Source organism: Bos taurus, chromosome 5 (genome assembly GCF_002263795.3).
Source record: "Bos taurus isolate L1 Dominette 01449 registration number 42190680 breed Hereford chromosome 5, ARS-UCD2.0, whole genome shotgun sequence".
Taxonomy (NCBI): Eukaryota; Metazoa; Chordata; class Mammalia; order Artiodactyla; family Bovidae; genus Bos; species Bos taurus.
Window position 1 is genome coordinate 65,627,099 of NC_037332.1, and position 21,949 is coordinate 65,649,047.

The window sequence follows — 21,949 nt, forward strand, 5'->3', positions numbered from 1 at the left end:
GAATTGCAGCACGCCAGGCCTCCCTGTCCATCACCAACTCCCGGAGTTCACTCAGACTCACATCCATTGAGTCAGTGATGCCATCCAGCCATCCCATCCTCTGTCATCCCCTTCTCCTCTTGCCCCCAATCCCTCCCAGCATCAGAGTCTTTTCTAATGAGTCAACTCTTCCCATGAGGTGGCCAAAGTACTGGAGTTTCAGCTTTAGCATCATTCCTTCCAAAGAAATCCCAGGGCTGATCTCCTTCAGAATGGACTGGTTGGATCTCCTTGCAGTCCAAGGGACTCTCAAGAGTCTTCTCCAACAACACAGTTCAAAAGCATCAATTCTTCGGCGCTCAGCCTTCTTCACAGTCCAACTCTCACATCCATACATGACCACTGGAAAAACCATAGCCTTGACTAGACGGACCTTTGTTGGCAAAGTAATGTCTCTGCTTTTGAATATGCTATCTAGGTTGGTCATAACTTTCCTTCCAAGGAGTAAGCGTCTTTTAATTTCATGGCTGCAGTCACCATCTGCAGTGATTTTGGAGCCCAAAAAAACAAAGTGTGACACTGTTTCCACTGTTTCCCCATCTACTTCCCATGAAGTGATGGGACCGGATGCCATGATCTTCGTTTTCTGAATGTTGAGCTTTAAGCCAACTTTTTCACTCTCCACTTTCACTTTCATCAAGAGGCTTTTTAGTTCCTCTTCACTTTCTGCCATAAGGGTGGTGTCATCTGCATATCTGAGGTTATTAATATTTCTCCCGGCAATCTTGATTCCAGCGTTAGCAGAGTCTTAAAGGATGAGCGGAAGTCTGTCAGCAGTTCAACTGGGAAACAAGGAATGGTAGAGGGATCTGCTCCCAGACGGGAGAGGGGAGTGAAGGAGAAGAGAATCAAGGCGATGGCTAGGTTTTCAGCGTTTCTAGCAATGGCACCCCACTCCAGTACTCTTGCCTGGAAAATCCCATGGATGGAGGAGCCTGGTAGGCTGCAGTCCATGGGGTCATGAAGAGTCGGACACTTACTGAGCGACTTCATTTTCACTTTTCACTTTCACGCATTAGAGAAGGAAATGGCAACCCACTCCAGTGTTCTTGCCTGGAGAATCCCAGGGACGGGGGAGCCTGGTGGGCTGCCGTCTATGGGGTCGCACAGAGTTGGACACGACTGAAGAGACTTAGCAGCAACAGCAGCAGCAGCAGAATGAGTAATTGAACACAGACTAGGGCCATTTAATGACATGGGAGGAGCAAGTATAGAAGGGATGAGAGCTGGTGGAATTCGAGAGTCCCACTTTAGTCATGGTATACTTGAGATTGTAAGTGCATACAACTGGCCTGTCCACCTGGACTTGCTGATTCCCAAAGGAGGAGAAATGAGCTCTACCTTTGATATTGAACAGCACCGAACCAATGACAAGCACATAGCTAAGAAATGCCATCTGTTTTGCTAAATATATAACAGACTACGTATCTATATTCAGTAATACAATTGTATTTATCCGTATCAGCTTATGAGCTCAAAAGGAAGTGATTCTCCATCAATATTCCTCAGTAGCTTGCAAAAGGACAACCAGTATATCTATTTTTCTTGTAAAATAAGCCACGAAAAAATAAAGCTCAATATAATTGTCCTCAGTTAGTAGGACCACCTGGAAGGTGGGGAGAAAACAGCAGAGAGCACGAGCTTCACCAATGTCTGGGCAATGCTGATGTGCTGATGTGAACATAACATGCCTTCCTTCATCAGATAAACTAATCTCACCATCTCCAAACCACTCTAGTATGTTGGAAAGAACAGCAACAGCGAAGGGTCCTTCTCTAACACATTTAGGAACACTCTTCTAGTGCAGAGTTCTCTACTCTTAGACCTTGGGGGAGACAGAAGGAATGCTGGGTTATTACTTGGGATGCAGGTTTTCATCCCAGCTCTGTCACTTTGAGTGACCTTTGCATGCATGTGTGTTAAGCTGCTTCAGTCACGTCCAACTCTTTGCAACCCTAGGAACCACAGCACCCCAGGCTCCTCTGTCCATGGGGTTCTCTAGGCAAAGAAGACTGGAATGGGTTGCCATGCCCTCCTCCAGGGGATCTTCCCAACCCAGGGATCAAGCCTGCGACTCTTTGGTCTCCTGCATTGGCAGGTGGGGTTTTTTACCACTAGCATGCCCTGGGAAGCACATGAATAACTCTGAGCAAGTTATTTAGCCTTTTTGGCTACTCCTTCATCTGTATAATGAAGGGGGCCTGACCAAACTGTTTTAGAAATCCCTGCTGTTCCTAAAAGTCTAGACTTAAGGAGGCACCCAACTGTGTGGCTATCAGAGTGTCCTCCTATGTCCACATGTCAGCTCCATAAGGACACTGGGCCTCTTCCTGTCCTCACCTCCTCTCTGGGTCTTCTGTCCTTGGTCCTAAGCCCATCAACATTTGAACTTGATTCTCTTCCATCATAACCATTTCCCTTTCTGCTATTCCTGTCAACTAAACATTATTATGAAAATCTTTCCAAACTTTTTTAGATGAATGAGTATTATGCTCTATGAGAAATGAAAAAAGGAAACTTGTAAATCAAATAAAATTCATCTAAGGGTTAGCGTCAAATTATTTTCTTAATACTGTCAAGAGTAGAAATTTGTGCAATTATAAAATTGTTTGTTCCTAGGGTAAACTGTAAAAATATGAACACCTTCCAAACAACAAGGAAGCCAAAAAAAAAAAAAAGGCTTACACATGGAATTAGATAGTTTTCAGCAATTATTAGCAGTAAACAAAAGACAAATAGGTTAGAGAAACACTGACTACCATAAAATCAAGCCTCTGTTCTGGCGCAAAGCCTTTCTGTATTCTTAGCCCAATCTGAATGCTTCCTTCTCAGAACTGAATAACTTCTAGCTCTATCACTTATTTGGAAATCGGTTGCCCACTGCCTTGTAAAACCTCTGGCCTTGCGTCATTTAGCTTCTTTATTGCTACTTGTCTTTCATCCCATGTTAGCATCTTGACAGGCCAAACTGCTTGAGGGGAGAGAATGACTTACAGTTCTGTTAACTATAAACTCATTTCCAGCACATTATATACCATTTTCTTCTTAGTAAATATTACCTAGCTACTGCAGAAGTGATGTAAGAGAAGGCTGGATCTGAGAACTTGGGAGACTCCTAAGAGAACCGCCCTGCTCTCTGGCTTGGGAGCTGTGAAATGCTGGGTAAGCTACAAATGTGTGGGCCTCACCTTCCTCAACTAGGAACTAAGTACTTAATCTATTTCATCAATCCACTGTGCTGCTAGAGCAGGACGGTGATTCTCCCATGACATGGGCAAATAAAAGGTATAGGGAGCGTGCTGTGCCCAGTGGACAACTGGTCCGTCCACCTGGACTTGCAATTCCCAGAGAAGGAGATATGGGTTCCACCTTTGATATCAAACAGCACCAAACCAATGACAGGCACATAGATATGAAAGGCCAACAAGGGGAAGCAAGCGTAACTTCCTGAACAACATTTTTATAATGGCAAGACATTTGAAACATTATGTTGGTAGCAATGCAAAAATTTTATGGGAAACTCATCTGATAAAAATACAAGATACAACACTAACCTTCAAAAAATGTCCTACTTGCCATTTTGAGCTATTCCACACAGAGATACACACACCCCTACATTATTCTTCTCAGAGTACTTTTCTCTGTAGTTCACTGGTAAAAATTTAAGACATGATAAACTAAAATGCTATTTATTAAAATACTGCATGAGCTCTGAAATACTACATGAGCTCTGAAATAACACATAAACAATGTATTATTAATAATTTATCTAAAAATCATCTAAAGGTAGTTTATTCTACTAATCCAAAATGTTTTTCACTTTTAAGACTTCATTTTAATAATCATGGCATCCAAGGTATTCAAGATCAATTGCTGGTTAGTTTTACAAAATGGCAGCCAAAGTGAGTCTGAGTGCTGACCGCAGAGGAGAAAGGGCGTGCACACACACTCACAAGCTCCATCGTGCCACCATGCCCTCCCTCTGGAATCCCTGAAACAAGGTACCAACTGTGAGGCAGGGACTACAGTGACCCAAAGAGATGCTCCAGGCCAAGAAGCAGTGTGTGTGGTGGTGCTGAGATTTAATCAACCCAAGGCTGTAGCCCATGTTCCTGTTTAGCTTGGCCCAGGCTCTCTCAGCGTTGCCCAGCTGTTACCCGGCTGCCCCACCGATGCTTATTTACACAGAGCCAGCTTTGTCAAATACACATTCATGAATGTGGTCATTTAACCGGTTGAGACTGGTATGTTTACCATTTGTAATTCGATGGCCCAAAACTGTTTCCCTAGCATGTTTATATGGAGAAGGCAATGGCAACCCGCTCCAGTACTCTTGCCTAGAAAATCCCATGGACGGAGGGGCCTGGTAGGCTGCAGCCCATGTCTGACTGCTGGGAGTCAGACACGACTGAGCGACTTCACTTTCACTTTTCACTTTCATGCATTGGAGAAGGACATGGCAACCCACTCCAGTGTTCTTGCCTGGAGAATCCCAGGGACAGAGAGCCTGGTGGGCTGCCGTCTATGGGGTCGCACAGAGTCGGATACGACTGAAGCGACTTAGCAGCAGCAGCAGCAGCAGCATGTTTATAAATAACCACAAGTCACATAACAAAAGTTGTGTTTCTCCTTAACATTTGTAGAATGTCTAATAGTCCTTTAGCAGGGTTTTTGCCCACAAATGCTAAAATTTTCAGTTGGTAAGATTTTCTTCAGTTTTAAAACTGGTACACACTTTTGCTGATGACTTTGATGGTCCCGTAAGAGGACTGAATGCACGTGTGTGGTAGGATCATAGAGAATGAAGTGCCAGCTCTGTAATCCTTTGGGGGTTTCCCAGTTAAGGAAAGGAAGAAGGGGGACTTCCCTGGTGGTCCAGTGGCTAAGACTCTGAGCTCCCAATACAGAGAAACTGGTTCGATCCCTGGTCAAGGGAACTAGATCCCACATGCCATGATTAAAGATCCCAAATGCAGCAACTAAGGCTCAGTGCACCCAAATAAATAAAAATAAACCTTTTTTTAAAAAGAGGAGGAGGGAAGTAATTTTTAAGAAGGGAACTGGTATACAGTGCAAGGACCATAAGATTTACAATCAGAAGACATGAGTTTAAATTTGGCCTTTAATAATAAAATCCAGGGCACTTCTCCATTTTCAACTTTTTCTCCTATAGAATGAGGATATCAACAGCACCTAGTTCACAAGATTGTTTTGATGAAACATGCAAATCCAACAGAGCTGCACAATACTCCTGCCAACTGCTCGCAGGTCTCTTAGAGACAGCATTTACATGCCACATACAGTATAAGCTGTTCACTTGTTTAAATATCTGTCTACACCTCTGCGAGCAACTCAAATCCAGGAACTTGATCTCTCTCTGTTTTTAGTCCCACAACCCTGCACAGTGCCTGGCACAAAATCAATAAAACTTTCTAGAATGAGTGATTATGGCTACTAGTTTTATAAGGCAAAACACCTTAGAACAGCTTACCGCTCCATGGTTTCCCATCAGAACTTCCTGCTTTCAGATCCAGTCCCAAAGAGTCAAGGTAAAAGCTAAAGGCCGGAGGTACAGAAATGACAGCACACAAGGTGCAAAACTCTCTCCATTAAAACACATGTCCCCTTCTCAGCATTTGAAGTGTAGAAATGTGACATGCAATCTTATAAAACTTAAGATGCTGAGACCCTCCAATCTCAAACAGCAAGAACTCTAAGTAACTCTGACAGAGATTTTCATACATTGATAACCACATCAGAAGTTTATAATATTCCTAAATTGCAAGTTCTTCACAGTTTCTGAGAACCAAATATACTTTGTGTTAACAGGTGCTAAATGAGAGACCAAGATAACTTAAGAGATATTCTAAGTTCTATTTTTTTTTTTTTCCAGTAATCAACCTTCTCCTTTGATACCAATCAGAAAGTCAAATCTGCTCATCACCAGCAGCCGTTTTCTAATCACATTTGATGAAACACGCTCATTTTCCTGCCTCAGTCCATTAGAGCTTCTCTGACAGAATACTACAGGCTGGGTGGCTCACAAACAACAGCAATTTCTCAAGGTTCTGGAGACTGGGAAGACTAAGGTTAAGGTGCTGGCAGACTGTTGTTTGGTGAGGGCCTGCTTCCTGGTCCACAGATGGCTGTCATCATGCTCTGTCACCTCACATGTTGGAAGGGGCAAGGGAGCTCTCTGGGGTTTGTTGTATAAGGGCACTAATCCCACACATAGGGGCTCCACCCTCATGACTTAATCACCAAAGTCCTCACCTCCTAATACCATCACACTGGGAATAAAGTTTCAGCTTGTAGATTTTGGGAGGACACAGTCAATTGATCTCATTTCTCAACACAAAGTGGCTAAAACAAGAGATTAACCCATTTCATATTAGGCATTGAATGGTTATTAAAATAACTGGAGTGGTTTTAATAACTGGAGTAGTTTTCCTTTTTCACATACTGGAAATGATCTAAGCCCAAGACGCATGACCACTATTTACTCAAACATTAATTAAATTCAAAGATACTTTCCTAGACCACTTCTACCTTTTGTGAATTCTTCACATAATTAGACACACAACACACATTTGTTGACCATTTTAAAGGGCACAAAATGGGAACCAGGGCTCGTTCTCAGGGAGCAGACATCCTGTTAAGGATTAATCATTGACTTGCATGAAATGATTTATGAATATTTACTGTTCAGCTTTTAAATGAACACAGGTGAAAATAGATTACTGTTGGAGAAAAGGAATAATCAAGGACAAGGTTCAACATAATAGCTTAACAAAATCTCTTTCCTTTTCCTGGCAGAGAAAGCTGAGATTTTTAAGGGACTAAAGGAGCAAAGAGAGGGACCTCCCTGGTGGTCCAGTGGTCAGGACTCAGCTTTCACTGCCAAGGGGCTGGGTTCAACTCCCTGGTCAGGGAACTAAGACCAACAGCAAAAAAAGAAACAAAGAGAAAGGACTGCCACTGAGGGGAGAGGAGACAAAATAATAAAGGAACTGTATTAAAACACAGAATTAAGTCTTTGCGTGTCCCAGGTGGTCCAATGGTTAAGAATCCTTCCTGGAATGCAGGGGACGTGGGTTTGATCCCTGGTTGGAGAACTAAGATCCCATATACCATGGAACTTAGCCCGTGCACCTCAAATAGAATCCAGGTGCTGCAGGAAGATCCTGCATGCCACAACAAAGCCTGGACACAGTCAAATAAATTAAGAAGATCCACTATTTAAAAAGTAAATAAAACACAGAATTAAGAACGTTAAACCTTTGACAGTACACTTTACTATAAAAAGTTTTATCTAAACGGCAAAAAATAATCTCCTCAACCACACTTGAATAAAAGTAAAAGGGGGGAAAAAATAACTATACCAAAAAATAATCTCCTCAACCACACTTGAATAAAAGTAAAAGGGGGGAAAAAATAACTATACCAAAGATGGTTTCAGGAGTATTCAAACCAACTTCCTGGGTACATATATGCAGGTTCACTTGTCTTATAGTTCAGAGGTTACAGGATCACAGAATTGTACGGGGGGGTTAGGGGGGTGGTGGGGGGCACTTTAAACCCAGTGCCCTGCTAGCATGTCCTTGCAAACAGTTACTCTACCTAGGAGTTTAGACCTGCACTGTCCAAAAAAATGGTATCCCCGCTGGCCAAGCATAGTTATTTAAATTAAGACTAAGCTGAATTTAAAACTCACCACATTAGTCACACTAGACATACTTCAAGTGCCCACCAGCCACAGGTAGTCAGTGGCTACTGCACTGGACAGCTCACAATTACTGACCATTTCCACACGGCACAATGTTCTCTTGGACAGCACTGCAGCTTTTCATTCCTTAAAAGATTAAGTTCTGGTCACAAAAGGAGGCCTGGACCTCAGCCCCCAGTTTTGTGATTTTAGACAAGACACTTATAGCCCTGTAAGTTCCAAATGTAAAATTAAAATAATAATCCCTTATCCCAAAAGGCATTATAAAAAATCAAGTGACCTGATATAAATCCATCTATTCTAATAACTACAAAGTACTAAAGGAAATATAAGGTAGTACAATGAAAGAACACTGAACATATTTAGTCCTTCAAGGGTCTCACAGCCTATTAGGGAGACAAATATGAAACAATTACAATATATCATGTGAAAAATATATCCAAAGTATACATAAAAGTGTAGTTGAACCTGGTAAATATTTCTATTATAACAAGAAGTCAAAATTAGTTAAACTAAGTTTTACCTCTTTAGTTTGGTAAAATTTAATTGTCCTAAAAAAGTTTAGTGAAATGAGACAAGAAGTTTTACAAAATATCTGCTTGTGGTGCTTACTGCAACTCACCTCCACCAACAACTGAATTTTAATCTCATACTGTTACTTGGATAAAAACATTTTTTAAAATTCACCAAGCAGAGTTCTCTTTTTACGAGTTTGCTTTGCAAAGAAGTCATAAATTAGGCAAGAAGGTTATATATTTTTAAATAGCTGTGAAAGTGAAAGTGAAGTCACTCAGTCGTGTCCGACTCTTAGTGACCCCATGGACTGCAGCCCACCAGGCTCCTCCGTCCACGGGATTTTCCAGGCAAGAGTACTGGAGTGGGGTGCCATTGCCTTCTCCAATGCATGAACGTGAAAAGTGAAAGTGAAGTCACTCAGTCGTGTCCGACTCTTAGCGACCCCATAGACTGCAACCCACCAGACTCCTCCGTCCATGGGATTTCCCAGGCAAGAGTACTGGAGTGGGGTGCCACTTAAACGGCTGTAAAGTCATTTAAAAAACCCTTTCCTGAGGAACAATTAGCAATATGATTCAAATGAACAAAGAAATGCTCCTGTCTTTTGTTCTGGCTAATTCCACTTCTAGAAATACGTGCCAGGATAATGAACATAGGTGTACCCAGAGACTTCTGTATAAATATGATGATAATCACTATTACTTATATAAATAAAACCTGAAGATAGTTTTAATAATTAATAGGTAATTGGGTAAGTAAGTTAAGGTACAGTCACACAAATATTACGAAGCTATTAAAAATTATGCAGGTCTTAAACTGCTAAAAATTAGTAACTTAATTCAGTCAATGAGTGGATATTATGTGGCACCATTCCAAATTCTGACACACAGCAACAACCAAAACAAAAGGTCTTCCTTTATGGAACATACAGACTAGTTAAATGGTGAAATGTCTGATAAAATATTATGTGAAAAAAACAACAACCAAAACTATCATCCTGGAACAGAATCTCAGCAAAACAGCAGAGTGGCAACTCCAATTTCTCATCCTCTCAGAAACACTGAAAAACAGGCAGAAACTCCAGAACAAGAAAAGACAAATAGTGTATGAAATATCCATTACATGAAATGTCCAGAATAGGCAAATCCATAAAGACAGGAAGTGACTAAAGGTTACCAGGGCCCAAGGGGAGAATCCAGAGTTACTACTCACTACTAAGTTTCTGTTTGGGGTCCTGGATACCTTTTGCAAACAGACAGTGGTAACAATTACACAACAAAGTAAATGTAATGAATGCCATGGAGTTGTTGATACACTTAAAAATTATTTAAATGGGACTTCCCTGGTGGTTCAGTGGCTAAGACTCCAGACTCCCAATCCAGGTGGCCTGTGTGATCCCAGGTCAGGGAACTAGATCTACTGCAACTAAGACCCTGTGCAGCCAAACAAATAATTTTAAAAATCATTAAAATGCAAATTTTGTTGTTTGTGCTTTACCACACGATTTTGGAAATCACTACAATACTCCTCCCAAAGGAGTAATAAAGGAACATTATGAACAATTCTATGATCATAGACTTGATAACTTAGATGAAATGGACCAAATACTTGAAAGATACAATCTACCAAAGCTCAAACAAGGAGAAATATATAATCTAAATAGCCTCTACTTATTAAATAATTTGAATCAATAAGTAATAACCTTCCAAATCAGAAAGCAACAGGCCCAGATGGGTTCACTGGTGAATTCTACCAAACATTCAAGAAGAAATGACACCAATTCTCTACAATTTCTTCCAGAAAAACAGAACCAGCGTGAATACCTTCTAATTCATTCTATAAGGAAAACTACAAACTGATAACTTTCAAGAATATAGATGTGAAAATCTGTTATGAAATAAAATCTAACAATGCAGAAAAAGAATCATATAATATAACCAAGTGGGATTTATTCTAGATACATGTTTTTGAATGCTGGTTCAACATCTGAAAATCAATTAATGTAATCCATCATATTCGTAGGTAAAAGAAGAAAAATCTTATGATCCTATCAATATATATAGGAAGAGTATTTGACCCATTTTTGAATTTTGACCCAAAATTCAAAACCCATTTTTTATTTAAAATAAATAAAAACCTCAGCAAATTAGGAATAGAAAGAAACTTCAACTAGGGTATTTTCAGGTGAAATTAGACTAGTAAAGCAGCTTGCCCTCCTTCCTAATGTAGATGAACCTCATCTAATCAGTTGATGGCCTAAATAGAACAAAAAAGCTGAGTATGAGAGAATATCCTCTGATCTGAGTGCACTGAGCCATAACACCAGTTTTCCTGCCTTCGAACTTGAACTGAAACATCAGCTCTCCCTGGGTCTCTGTGCAGCCAACTTTCAGGTAGGAACTACACCATTGGCTTCTCTGGTTCCTGGGTCTTTTGGACTTGGACTGGAGCTACATCCCTGGCTCTCCTGGGTCTCCAGTTTTGCTAATGCAGATCCTGGAGACCTGTCAGCCTCCACAATCCTGTGAGTCAATTCCATATAATAAGTCTATTTCCATACACACACACACACACGTGCCCACGAGCATGCATGTACATATATACATACATACATCCTACTGGTTTCATTTCTCTGAAGATCCCTAACATAATTACATATCAACTAATATCAACTAAACCTATATATTTTCCATTAAGGTTCACTTTGCACACTGATCACTCAGGGGACCTTTCCATGTTTAGATACTAGGAAGAAAGAATCTCTCTGCATTCCACCTCTTAGTGCCAGGCTCTATTCCAGGGGCTGAGGATACAGTGGTGAATAAGACAGAAACCCTCCTCCCACAGAGCCTACATACTAGAGAGCGGAGAGAGAGAGATGAGACATTAAATACACACATAAACATTTTCAGACTGAAACTAAGTACTATTTTAAAAAAGAAGAACATGGGACTATAAACAGCAGTGACCTAGGAAAAGAGGCTGCTCTAGGCTGGGTGGTGGGAAAGGCCCATCCAAGAAGGAGTTTCTGAGCTGAGACATATGGAACATGGGGGTCTGTGGACAGTGCTCCACAGGCTGACAACAGTGCCAAGGTCCTAAGAGGGACACAAATCTGATGTGTTCAAGGAACAAAAGAAGGTGAGTGCCCCCATTCTGCGTCTCAGCCTCAGGTAGGTTTGGGAGTATCTGCCTGGTTTTTGTGCCTTTCACACTGCCCTGAGAAGAACATGCCCAGGCTGGCCCACTGGTCCCAGGAGGATGAAAGATATGTGGAGCAGAGCCAACCAAGCCCAACCTAGAGAAGCCAACTCCCCTCCGATCTACACATCCCAGAGAAGGAATGATTTTCATTTTAAGCCAACTTGGTCCGGTGGTTAATAACCTACCTGCCAACACAGGGGACAGGGGTGCAATCCCACATGCCTTGGGGCAACTAAGCCCATGCTCACAACCACTGGAGCCCGCTGGCCCTAGAGCCTGTGCTCCTCAATAAGAGAAGCCACCACAACGAGAAGCCCGTGCACCGCAACTGGAGTAGCCCCTGCTCACCTCAACTAGAGAAAAGTTTGTGTGCAGCAACAAAGACCCAGTGCGGCCAAAAATAAATAATTTAAAAAGTCGACATACAAAGCCCGCTGACTCTGCACACCACACCCAGTGTGGCAGGACCTCCTGGATCCCTATTACGTCCCACAGTTTCCAGCTCCCAGCTCTCAGCCTGCCAGCAATTCACCATCCGTGTTACCTCAGAACAACCGTTTTAAACACAGATCTGACTCATGGCTCTATCGCTTAAAACCGTTTGAATGGTCCCCATTTTCTTCAGGAGGAATCCAAATTCTTTGGAGTCACTCTATAGGCAAGTTCTAAACCAGCCACTGCCTGCCTCTTCAGCATCACTCCCAGGTACGCTCTACGACCCTTCAGAACTGTCGTGGTCCAGGCGCAGGTTGGAAAAGAGTTTCCAGACATGAGACAGAGAGGAGGGAAATAAGACTGGGAGACACTGTTAGAACAGTGGGCCAGCTCAAGGGAGAACTGACATTGAACAGGGGTCCTTAGTCCACTTTTATACCCAGGATACAACGAGTGGGATAGGGGTCTTGTAGGTCATTTGCTGATTGGATGAGGCACATATACTAGGTGGGGGAAAGAGTCAGGCAAATATCTTCTCCCTATGGGGTAGGAGGGGAGACAAGTTACACTGCTCAGGAGAACCTGAAATCCATTAATAATTACCACATGGGGGAGGGAAGGACAATAAGGGTCTGGTTTTTCTGTTCCTGCATTCCAAGGCCCTCCTTGGTTTTATCTGCTCTTTCGTCCTTGGGTCACCACAAGGACCACTTCTGTTCTAGAAGGTGAGAGTTACCTCTCACCCCACATCTTTACACCCCGGGCTTCCTTCACTTAAAAGGGGGCTGGGGAGTAGCAAGGGGGCTCCCCTTTCTTCCCTCAGCCATCTCCTTCACAATTAAGCTCAGATGAAAAACTTCCCCTGACACCCAGGCCTAGCTCTTCAACTTAATTTATCACAATGCATCTTAAGTTTGTTTGCTTGGCTTGACTGGACAGTTAGGTCCTCAACAGCAAAAAAGAAAAGGAACCATCTTTGTGTCTTTAGGCAGTACAGTACCAAGCCCAGGGTGAGTACCTCCACTGATCTCTGCTGAGTGAACGGACTCAGGAAAATTTGGTAAAGAAACTTTATCCAATTTATAATTAGTCAAGAAACAGAAATGAAGTTAATGGAAAGAGGTAATGAAGGGGGGATAAACTAGAACCTAAAAGAAGAAACAATTTTAGGAAGCAATTTTAAAGGGCACAACACAGTTTTTAGTCCGATCACAGAATTCGTTTTATCTGATCACAAAATCACACCCTCCCCCAGCACAGGGGTGACTTAGATGTAACATTTCTGAAAGATCATTTTTTCCCTTGCTTAATTTAGTGTATGTATGAATCACACGCAGGCTGACTAATCACCTGCTAAAGATACTGCATGTGGATCACGAGACTGAAGTCATCTAAAGATGGTAAGGACTTAAAACGATATATTATGAATATACCTCACCAATCACAGCTTGTTTGTTACATTTCATAAGGAACTAAAATAACATATGTTACTGTAAAGTGCAGGCTGTATTAAACTAATATGGCACTTGCACCCTATGGTTTCATATCAACCACTATAAAGCATACTCGGGTAAAGAAATCACTTGAACTTTTCTACTCTAAGAAGAGATTAATATTCTCTTCAGTGTGACCTTGGACATCAGCTCAGAAGGTAGGTCCCCTGCTGTCTTACTGAGAGCATTGTAGTCAAGGGAACAACAGCGCTAGGATGTGGCACTTGGCTTTTAATTAGCATTTACTGAGCACCCTGCACCAGGCACTATGCAAGATGCCACATATACTTGAGGCATCACTTTTAAACCACCCTTCCTCACAGGCTCAATCACAATCAGTGAGCAAAAATAAATACTTGTAAATATTCATTCAAGCAATATTCACCGAGTACCTATAATTAGGGTATGCGAGGACAAATGAACTTGTCTGTCTTGCTTAGTTATATCCCAAGATATCAGTGGAGTGTCTGGCACGTAATGAAACATAAAGGCCAGATGATTCTGCCTCCCAAATCTCTCAAATCTGTCCACTCCTCTCTATCTGCCCTCCACCAGCCGAGTCCAAGGCCCCTGACTGACTGCCCTGTTCTTGTTCCCGCTAACTCAGGCTCTCCCAACTTCGGCACTATGACATGTAGGGCCTGACAACTCTTTGCTGTGGGGATTGTCCTGTCCATTATGGGATGTCCAGCATCCCGTAATGGACATCCGGTAATGGACAGGATCCCAGGCAGCATCCCTGGCCTCCACTCCTTAGATGCCAGTGCACAGTACGTAACCTTGAATGGTATCTACCAAGGGCTGGCAACAGGGCACTACCCACTGCACCAACCTCCCCTAGATCACACTTCCTCTTGCTCTCCAGCCTCATGGGCCTTCGCTAACTTCAAGACCTTTGTGCTGTTTCCAAGGTGGGACACAACCAATGTTTGGGGCTGGACCATCTTTGCTTGGGGTGGGGGAGGGATGGGGGAAGCTGTCCTGTGCATTGTAGAGTGTTATCAACATCTCTAGCCTCTACTCGCTACATGTCCCGGTCAGGACAACCCAAAATACCTCCAGACTTTGCCAAATGCCTCAGAGGGTGGGGGTGAGGCAGCAACATCATTCCCAGCTGAGAACCAATGGCCTAGAGCAGACTTGCTCACCTCGGTCCTCTGCCTCAGTAATTCTGACCCTTCTGAGCTCCAATGACATCAAGAAAGCTTCTCCTGACCCAGCCACTACAGGGTAGGTTCTCCTGAGGGTCTCTCTCACAATAATCTCGCCTTCTAGCACTTTTCGCAATTGTAAATAAATCGCATTTAATGTCTTACTGCACAACCAGGATATAAACTCCTTGTCTGCAGGAACCTGGGGGTTTTGTTCACTGCGCTATACCCAGGGGCCTGGCACCGTGCTTCAACAGAAATCTTCCTAACTAAATGAATGATTTAAGTGCTTTGCTGGGGCACAGGGATTCCAAAATAACAAAAGATAACATCTTTGAGCCCAGAACACTGAGTGCAGAGATGGCAAATAAGTTTCAACTCCTGGGCAAGTTCAGTCAGTTGGTACCAGCACTAAGAAGTTGTACATCTAAACACATCTCTTCTAAGGCACCAGAATACCAGATACCATATTCCCAAGTGATGTGCAGGACCAAGATTCCAAGTTTCCTAAGGAGGTGGTTGAAAAGTCATCCAAATCACTGCAGCAGGGTTCAGAGGACAGCTTTCAGAAGCTGCTGGCATTCTGTTAATCCTGCTCCACCTCATCTAACGAACAGGCACAGAAACCTCTTTCCCATAGACTTGATTAGGATCACCAAAGGTGGCAACCTCCAGTTCATGCAGTTGGGTGGCTGCAACATTTGCCTCACATCTGAGATCAGAAAGTGAAAGTTGCTCAGTCGTGTCTGACTCAGTGCGAGCCCATAGACTATACAGTCCATGGAATTCTCCAGGCCAGAATACTGGAGGGGGTAGCCTTTCCCTTCTCCAGGGGATCTTCCCAACCCAGGGATGGAACCCAGGTTTCCCGCATTGCAGGCGGATTCTTTACCAACTGAGCTATCAGGGAAGCCCCTTCAGAGATCAGAAAGGGCTACCTCAAAATATGGCACCTTGGCAAACTGAGTACTTCAAGCTGAAGGAAGCTGAGAAACAGCAGATAAAAAGGATTTTCTGACCTTCCCCTGAAGCAGATCATAAAACTTTCCTTGAGAGGGACCCTCTCTACACAGGAAGGAGAAACCCTTATCTCCAAAGACAGAGGGATGCCACAAGGAATCTGAATGAACAGTCCACGTGTCTCAGAGCTCATACCCTTTTTTGTCCTATCGCATTTTCCCGCTACTCTCTACTCTTTGTCAAACCTAGCGTTACATCACTCGGGTTTAACTGCTTCTTCAGTCTTCATTTCCTTATGAAGGCTCCAATGTCATGTAAACCTTACCTAAAATAAATGTGTATGCTTTTCTCTTGCTGATCTGTCTTTTGTTACAGGACTGAGAACTGAGGAAAGGAGAGAAAAAAGGCATCTTTCCTCTCTTACAAAGGATGAAGGTCTCTTGTGCAAGAGATATGGGCCGTGTACAAGAAAGTACTGCGGAGGGTCACTTTAGACCAGGTCTGTGGTCCCCTAGAGCAGCAGATCCCCTGAGATAAGGCCACAGTGTTGCCAGATTCCTGGGGCTGAGGAAGGAGCAAGCAACAAGCCCAAAGAAAAGGACATTAGCTCTCAGCAGAATAAAAGCAAGTGACGGTGATCAGGGTGGGGTCTCTAAAGTACGCCTTTGAAAGCACTTGAAAGAGAATGAGCTTTGACACCAGCAAATCCCAAAGCGACAATACCTGTTTAGGAAGGGCTTTCCAGCCCTCATTTCCTGTCCTTCATCCCAGTCCTCTAACCCAGAAACCGGTTCCTGGACAGAAAGAGAAAAACAACCCACCATGGCCAAACTGCCTTCTTCAGTCGTTGGCTTTCTACCTGGAGCAGGCCTGGGCCAGGCAGGCAAGAAGCTTCAACTTCAACAGGCTCAAAGGTCTGTTTGGACATGTGACTGCAGGCTTTTAATGCTGACCTAACACTATGTTTTGTCACCTGAAGCAACCACAGGACTTTTTCTTACTTACGAGTGAGAGAAGAGCAGGCTGAGTTAGGCCCACCAGAGGTCTCATCCAGGGGCAGAGGCAGAGCTAACCCTACAGGAAAGGGCAAGTGGGAGATAAAGATACCCACTGGCTGTGCTCACCAACACAACAGTCACAGTCAGGAGCCCCCAGCGACAAAGAACTATTCTTCCCCAGTGGAATTCCACCTTCTCATAACAGATCTTCAGGAGATGGGCCCCCACTTCACAGGAGGAATCAGATGGGTCAAAAAGCAATCTCTTCCTTCTTCCAAGGTATCTGTTAGGGGTAGCTCTACGATCCAACTGAGGTCAGTTCCTGGAAAGGTTTGTTGAGGTCTTGGAGCAAGTTCTTCCTCTATGTTCCGAGAAAGCTCACGAGCCAGAAGAATCCCACATCATTTAAAGGCTTATTCTGCAGTCATGTCTGGAGGCAGTGAGGAGAAAGCACCAGGAGGAGGAAGCACCCTGTGTCACAGGGAGGTACAGGGACAAGGCTGGGACACGGCTGCAGCCAGCCAGGAGGAGGTATGCAGCCGGGCCTGGCAGCAAGGCCCTGGAGACGGGGAGCTGTTACAGGAAGAAGCCAATTCTGACTCCATGTTGGAAAGTGTTTCTTTGACTTGCTTTTAGTTGCTGCTGTTATTATAATCATAAAGGCCTGTCTCAAAGGACCCTGCCCCTGGGCCTGGCTGTTAGAGTGCCTTTGTTCAACTCACAAAGAGATAAATCTGACCCCACCCACCTGTGAATGGCCACAAAAAAAGAAAAGATTAACACATCCCTGTCCGTAGACTGGCACTTCCTTGAGATGTTTTGCAAGACTGAAGACCCTTTCCACTTCACTTCCTCCATGCCTCTCCCTCCCTATTCTGCCTTTTGACTTCAGTTCCCCATTGCTTCTCTCTCTCTGGCTCTGTAAAAGAACCCGCATCCAGACCCCAACAAGATGGTTATTTTGAGTCTGCCATCTTCTCAGTCGGCCGGCTTTCCAAATAGTCGTATTCCTTGCCTCAACAGCTTGTCTCTCAGATTCACTGGCCTATCAAGTGGTGAGCAGAGCAAGCCTGAACTTGGTAACAGAGTCACAAGCATCAGGATGGGGGTCTGAAACATGACAACTCCACCCAGGATAAGACGGCCAAGGAGCAAACCCTGGGGAGACCCAGCATTAAAGCCTGAGAAAGAACAGTGAGTGGAGAAGGAGAACGGGCATCGGCGGAGAAGGGGGGTGGTCTTCTTGAAGAAAGAGGGAGTGAGCATTTCTATATGCAGGGGGTGACAGATGCTGCAAAAAGGTTGGGTTAAGTTTTTCTCTCTTAATTTCCTACTTAATGTCATTAATAAGGTCAACACTATTTAGACTTCAAGAGTCAATCAAATTGAATACAACTATTACCCACTAAAAGTATATATTGAATTGTTACTAAAAGATTATGAGGGCACACTGCACTGTGTTTAACAAAACTCCACATTACTATGCCCACCCAAGAATACAAGTTTCACAGATAATAACAACATGATATTAAAAATGAAAAACAAGGTAATTTAACAACATGACATTAAAAATGAAAAACGGAAACAACCCACTTTCACATCTTCCTAAACAAGGTAAAGGGCTAAAGGCCATCAGCCAGGCTAGGACGTTGCTGCTCTGGCGCTGTTTTGACAGCAGCCTCTTCATCTCCCTCTGGGGAGCCCCTCTCACTTCACCTGGTTTAGTTGAAACTGACAGTCCCACCTATAACCAGAGCCCCAGGGATGATCCAGGTGGTTAACGAGGGCACAAGGGCACCCACTCCCCGGCGAGGCAGGCCGTCCTGGGTCTAGCTGGCACTGATGAGGAAGGTTACTAAATTGGAAGACTAGCTGCTGGAGTTGCTGCCAGCAACCTTGGCTCCCATACGGGGAAGGCCTGTCAGAACTAGACTCACTAAACCCTGCAGAGCAGGAACAAAGAGTACTGATGATAACATTCGAGCACCTCGATCTGATCCTGAAAATACAGAAATTTCACCCTATATTTTTCAATTATAAAAAAAATTTTTTTATAATTTTTTCCTAACCCAGGTCTGAGGTGGGATTCTCTCACTTGCAACCAAGTGCTGCTGGCTAATACCAGTGACATTTTTAAACCCCTAATAATTCAAAAAGAAAAGGCTCCCACCTCCTTGTAACAGTCTCAACTTCCCCTAGAATGTTTCGACCCACAATCCTCTTCCCCTCCTCTGATTTTCTAGGCCATTGTTGTGTACCTACTCAGGCTTTCAATTACCTGCTCTCTTGTATTGTTACCCATAGGTGTATCATGGCCTCATCTCAACCTGACAAAAATGGCCAAGGATGAGCTATACAAAATTCTTCATATCTGACAGTATTTTCCACCATGCAGGGTACAACTTGAACAATCATGTCTGAGAAATAAAAGGCAAGTACAGATGATCTGCATCAGAATAGAAAACTTACCTTTTCTGAAAATGAGCTTCAAGAGATGTTGGTTAAGATCACCCTAATTCATTCATTCACTCATCAAGCATTTAGCACCTACTAGGTACCAAGCACTTTTGAGGTGCTAAGAATACAGCAGGGAAAAATGACAAGGTATCTGCTTTGACAGCAAGAGTATGTATCTCTTCCAACCCGCCCCACAAAAGATACCATTTAAAGAGGCTCAGTATGGGAATTCCGTGACCATCCAGTGTTAGGATTCTGTGCTTTCGCTGCCAAGCACAGATTCAATCCCTGGTCAGGGAACTAAGATCCTGCAACCCTGTGGCATGGCCAAAAAAAGAAGCTCAATGCAGCCACTGGCATTTTTTCTGTAGCACAAACTCCATTACATTATAATTCATGCTTCCCCATAAATGTAAATTCACAGAACATTAAAGAAAAAATGCGGGTGTCAGAAATCCAGTCTAGAAATTTTAAACCATTTTTAATAATGAAAGTCTTCTCCACCCCCAAAAGGAATCTACACAAAGCAATACCACTGAGGGTCAGTTTATGGTGGAGCTAGAAGCAGGCCAGAGGCTGCCTCCCAGTTCTCAGGCCAGGTTCCTATAACGTCACCTACTTCTTGCTTTTGGCAAAGAACACAATCAAAATGTATCTGTTTAATGAGGGAGCTAATCAAATACAAACAACTAATTTCTTTCTTGAAACTAAGCCAGTATGAGAAACTGGAGTTGGACCCAGTTTTCAGTCTTCTTTTTCACTGAACAGTATCTAACTAATTCAAAATAAGAAGGCAGGTGAACAAAAGAGGAGAGAGGCCAGGGAAAAGTTACTGCCCCACACGGGCAGATTCTATCTGAACTTGTCTGACTTGCTCATTGAAGTTCATTTTCGGATACTTCTTTGTTTCCATACTTAGGAATATATCACTTCCTCAAACACGTAAAGGAAGTGATATATTTTATACACATGCATGCACGCTGACACTCACATACCCAGAGGTGATCTACAACCCTTTATTCACAATCTGAAAATCCAAAAAGCTCTCAACACTGTAGATCTTTATTTGGCAGCAAAACCTGACCTGACCTCATTTGGTGGCAAAACCCGATCTAAACTGACTTGAAGCTATTTATAGTCTTTACTTTCCTCACTGACTGTGAATACTCACACGTTTCATTCTAAAAGATACTGAGGTAATTCAGTAGAATTTTCAGATATGGGATTGTGGATTTGCATATAAAATGTACTAAATAATAATGATGACCCTAAAATAACATCTTTTACTTCAAAAGCAAGTGTTAAAGTCTACACAGGGACTTCCCTGGTGGTCCAGTGGTTAAGACTCTGCACTTTCACTGCAGGAGGCACAGGTTTGATCCCTGGTCAGGGAACTAAGATCCCACATGCCACCTGCTGCTGCTGCTAAGTCGATTCAGTCGTGTCCGACTCTGTGCGACCCCATAGACGGTAGCCCACCAGGCTCCCCCACCCCTGGGATTCTCCAGGCAAGAACACTGGAGTGGGTTGCCATTTCCTTCTCCAATGCATGTAAGTGAAAAGTGAAAGTGAAAAGTAAAAGTGAAGTCGCTCAGTCGTGTCCCATGGTCCAAAAAATAGTCTACACAATATCAACAGAGGACAAACATTTAACATCAGAAGTCTCTGAGCTAAAAGGGATAATCATTCATTTATACGTGAGGAAACTGAGGCTCCCAGAGGCCACAGGTCTTGCCCAGATCAACTAGTTTACCTGCTACCATCACTGAAGGCAATGCACTTCAGTGGACATTGGTACCTATCCAGAGGGCCCTCCCTGTGGGTTTGGATTGGGTTCTGCTTTTGTTCAATCAGAGTTCCCAAGGTCTCTCTAGAAAGTACCTGACTCAAAGGGAAAACATATATATATGCTTTTAATACTTCCTTTCCTCAATTCCATTTTTCTTCCTAAAAATTTGGACGAGTGTACAAATGGCTTATCAAAAGGTAGCAGCCAATACCACTTACCCTAAGAGAGAAAAAAGTGATGAGTTCATAATTAACAATGATCTTCTTCATCCTTCTATCCATTACAATTGGTGAAGCTATTATTAAGTTGGCAATATTAATTGTATTGGCTTTCCAGGTGGCTCAGTGGTAAAGAATCTGCTAAGCAGGAGAGGTGGGTTTGATCCCTAGGTTGGGACTATCCCCTGCAGAAGCAAATGGTAACCAACACCAGTCTCCTTGCTTGGGAAATCCCATGGACAGAGGCGCCTGGTGGGCTACAGTCCAAGGGGTCACAGAGTCACGACTGAGAGACTAAACCACCACGACCATTAACTGTATTATGAGTGTATTCTACTTCAAAGATCTGTTTCAAATTAAGTACTAAGGGCATAAGATAGTTGGTGACAATAAAAACAGCAGCTGTAGTTCTACCACTTAATGAGAGCCTGTCATGTGCCAGGAACTGAAAGGTCTTTTGCAGACATGACTTATTTGATCCTCACTATTCCCAGGTGGCGCTAGTGGTAAAGAACCTGACCTGCCTGCCAATGCAGGAGAAGGAAGAGACAGGGGTTCGATCCTTGGGTCAGGAAGATCCCCTGGAAGAGGGCATGGGAACCCACTCCAGGCAGTATTCACGCCTGGAGAATCCCGTGGACAGAGAAGCCTGGCAGGCTACAGTCCATGGGGTCACAAAGAGTCAGACACGACTGAAGCGACCTAGCACGCATGCATGAACTCTATGAACAAAGTGATTCTGCCTCCTTTTTAAAGATGAGGAAGCTGAAGATTGGAAAGGTTAAGTATCCTTTTGAAGATCATACAAGGGATAGCACAGGCTATTTGAGAAACCACAGACACAAGCTGAAGAGTTCCAAACTTTAAGATCTATGGCCATTTATAGACTTTCTTTTGGTAAATAAATAACCAGGTGTGGAACACACAAAATTTAAAAGTACTCAGGCCAAAATAATCTTGATA

The 21,949-nt window shown here is 43.3% G+C and overlaps 1 protein-coding gene and 1 non-coding gene across 4 annotated transcripts in view; one reads left to right on the top strand and one right to left on the bottom strand.

The window, feature by feature from the left end:
* The window catches only part of GNPTAB (N-acetylglucosamine-1-phosphate transferase subunits alpha and beta), an 83,796-nt gene that overhangs the window by 54,884 nt on the left and 6,963 nt on the right, over positions 1–21,949 (bottom strand). The window lies entirely within an intron of this gene.
* On the top strand, positions 20,301–20,373 carry TRNAE-UUC (transfer RNA glutamic acid (anticodon UUC)). The gene has a single exon. It is a non-coding gene; the product is annotated as a tRNA-Glu (tRNA).